This window comes from Platalea leucorodia (assembly GCF_965183815.1).
Source record: "Platalea leucorodia genome assembly, chromosome: 3".
Lineage (NCBI taxonomy): Eukaryota > Metazoa > Chordata > Aves > Pelecaniformes > Threskiornithidae > Platalea > Platalea leucorodia.
This window is the reverse complement of record NC_138825.1, coordinates 44,744,509-44,748,273: the sequence shown is the minus strand read 5'-3', so window position 1 is coordinate 44,748,273 and position 3,765 is coordinate 44,744,509.

Below are 3,765 nucleotides of genomic sequence, written 5' to 3'. Positions count from 1 at the left end.
CCCGCGGCTCCTCCCCGCGCCGCCGCCGCCGCTCGGCCGGGCCGGGCTCCGCTGCCCCGCGGCCGCCGGGAGCTGCAGTCCCGCCCCAGCCCCGGCGGGCAGCGGCGGCGAGGGCGGCGGCGGCGGCCGCCTACAGCCCCCACAATGCCGCGGGGCGGCGCGGCGCGGCCCCGGGAGGCTGAGGCGAGCGGGGCCGGGTCTGCTGCGCACGGCGGGGCGGCGGCGGCGGCTGCTCGGCGGGGAGAGCCGGGCGGGCGTCCCCCCCCCGCGGGGAACCGCCGAGGAAGCGGGGCTTTACCTCACGTTTCAGACGGCAGGGAGCGCAGGCGGCGGGGGCGGTAGCAGCAGCAGCGCCTGGCCCGTACGGATCGCTCCCCTCAGGGGAGCGGCGGGGGGGGCTCCTGCCCTGACGGCCCGCGCTGCCCCCGGGGCCCAGCCGCCGCCTCGCCTGCCGCCGCGCTCGCCCTGCCCGCCGCTCCCGCTGCCGTGCGGCCTGGCCCCGGCGGGGCGGGGGGCCGGGGCACCGGCTCGGGGGGAACCTTAGAATCACAGAATCGGCAAGGTTGGAAGAGACCCTTAAGATCATCGGGTCCAACCGCTAACCTAGCACTGCCAAGTCCATCTGTACCATGTCTTCGAGTACCGTATATATCCGTTCTTTAAATACCTCCAGGGATGGAGACTCAACCACTCAACCTTCCCCCGTTAATCTTTCTGCGTGCAACGCGACGATGATCTGCTGAATGCCCCTTCTAAAAAGTCATCGTAGAGTAACAAAATAGCTTTCGAGAACAATCCTTTACTAATCCAATAAAGAGGAGAGAGCGCTTCGCTTTGGCAAAGAACTGCCACGGCATTACAGACTGTTCCTGGAGTATTTTATGCCAGCACAGAACATGTTATTGGACTGAAATTCCAGGGGGAATTTTAGACAATCGGAGCGCCCTTAACTGCGACTGGATCGTGGCCAAGAATTGCCGGTAGCATTCTTGCTCTTGCAAAAGTATTTTACGGGATGTTAATAGTCCGAGCTCAGCTTCGCACCTTACCTGCAGCCGCCACCGTGAGATGTGCCGAGAGGGCAACCGGGGGCAGAACGGCACGCTGGCTGGGGAGCCTTACCGAGGGCTGGGCGGAGGAGAGCGTAAGGTCGCCAGCACCTTGAGAAGTTACTTGTCTCTGGGCCCTCTGAACACGGATAACGAAGAGAAATGTTTCCTGGACTCCTGTAGGGTCAATCTACCTGAACAAAAAAAAAAGGGATGTGGATAAATAAGCAGAGGCTTCTCAGAAGTTTATGTGGCAACTAGAAGTTTATGTATGTGTAATAGCCCTAAGGCTTAAATGAACGCTTGCTGATGCTATTCTGTCAGAAACACATAATTTAGTAAAATAATATGTATGAAGTATAATTGAAAGATAGCATTGAGTTTTTAGGAAAAGAAGATTAAAATCTGCTTTTGAAAACCCCCAAGCCATGAAAAGTGTTTGGAAAATGCTTAAAGTCCTTTCAAACAGCTTAATTAAGATTCATTTTTCACCAAGTGGAGTGAGATACTAGAAGGAAAACAGATTACTTTAACCTTTATATATTGGGTTTAAACAGCAAAAGGAAGATGTTTTGGACATACATTGACTTTAGTTTGTTTGCATACTTACACATATTTAATAGGCAATATTTAACAGGCAATTGAGTGTCTACTTGTCAGCAAATAATAGTGCTAGGGAAAGTGCTACTGTTATTAATCACTCTTTACATTTGACTTGCCTTTCAGCAGGTTCAGCTGCAAAAATAAAAACTGGTCCAACTGCTAATAATATTCTATATTTGCCTATATTCCTTTTAGTCAATATGTTAGGTTCTCTCCCCAAGCCTTACCCCAGGCCAGATGAACTGGTGGGCATCTTACAAACACGTCTGGGAGTGATTACTTCCTCGCAGACAAAACAGAGGACCCAGTTCCTTAATATCTTGCTTTCTATACAGCGGTATACTTACTTACCACGCTCAAGGATAAAGGAATATATAATGTATGACACAGGAGAAATCTGTTCCTGCTTTTATCTTCCACATTACAGAAACAGGGTATCCTGGTCAAAAGGATAATGTATATGCATTTTTGTTAGTCATGTAGGAAATGATTAAAAATACAGTTTAGTTGTAGAGGACTGGACTTTCCTACTCCATTTTCTGTCAGATTCTCTGCAAGATTTTTAACGCTGAAGCTGTAACCTAAGCCTCCCAACTTCATCATCTGTAGAACACGCAAGCAGCGGTATTTCTCATGTTGTGTATAACATTGAAAGTGTGTGCCTGTGTATAAATCGTGAGATGATCAGACGCAACCATTAACCTGGTTTTCAGAAGTTCCCATTAGCAAAGCCGGTTCGGTTTGCATTCTTGAGGGCTTTTATGAGGACCAGTATTTTGGGGAAGCAAGCTGATATCGGAGTGTCTAAACACGGATTCGAGGCACCGAGTTTTAGGCATACTTTTTGAAAAGTCTTGGCCCATATAAAAATGAGAATTTTCCTGAGATTTTAGAATCATGAATATATATATACTATGAAAAGGGAAATGGATCTGGAATATAACTTCTAGGTAATGTCAAATTATTTTCCTGGAAGACAGCAAATTTTCGTTTGCGTTATGCCAATTCTTAGTATCATTTACCAAAAATACACCATTTTCATTTGGCGCTTTCTGAGCAGATTTACGCTTCTGACGTGACAGGCTCGGGCTGCACCTCTGGCACACAAAGTACAAGTACAACACGGTGGGCACAAGAGGTGGAGGTAGAAGAGACAGAAATGTTAGTCCCCAGGCTGCTTGCAAACTTAGGGTGCTTCTGTTAAATTTGCATAATGTCTCTGGATAAGCATCTCCTGTCTTGCGCCTTGATGGATACCAGAGCCGTAGCTACGTACCACAGCTAGCCAGTCGCTAGCATTCAGTTTTTTAATGTTTCTTCACCTAATTATTGCCCCGAGTGGGTGACTGGGAGGTTTTTAGGAGGCTAGCAGCAGACGAGAGGAGCAAGAAGCAGGGTAGAGCTGCCTGTGTTTTAGCAGAGTTCGTCCCCAGGGAGCTGTGCGTTTTATTGCTCTATGTGTGCTCCATCTGCAAGCAGAGGAAGGGCTGGTGAGCGATTCTGTTTTGGGGATTTGGAGCCTAACTTTCTCCACACCTTGCAGTAATACTGGTATATTACATTCCACAAAATCATTGTGCCTTCAGTTATTTAAAGAAAAAATATTAAAAGAGATTACAGATCAGGGTACGAAGGATTTTATTAAAGTTTAAAGGGTTGTAAAATTGCATCCCAAGAGTATGTCTTACTTTTTTTCTAGTGCTCATAACCTAAACAGATTCACTGTCTGTATTGAGGAATGATCAATCCTTTCCTTACCTTCCTTAGGATCTTTAGAAGAAATAGATTTTGTATATTTTCCCAAACAGAAGAGATGTCTCCCTGCCTCCCCTTTCGGCTTTCCGATCCAGATGAAGTGCAGATGCAGAGGAGTTCCCAGACTCCTCAGCTTGGGCTATTAATGCCGTCAGTGTCGCTGGGGTCTCCTGAGGACAGACAAATGAATCCTGCGAAAACTGATCTCTGGCAAATAGGCTGTCTTGCTGACGGGCCTGCCAGCTCACGTCATTAGCAGCAGCAAAGAAAAGTCAATGGTACGTGACCAGCCAGCTCTAAGGGCCGTGATGGACAGGCATGAAGAGAGATGCTATTGGAAAGCTCTGGGCGGCCCGCG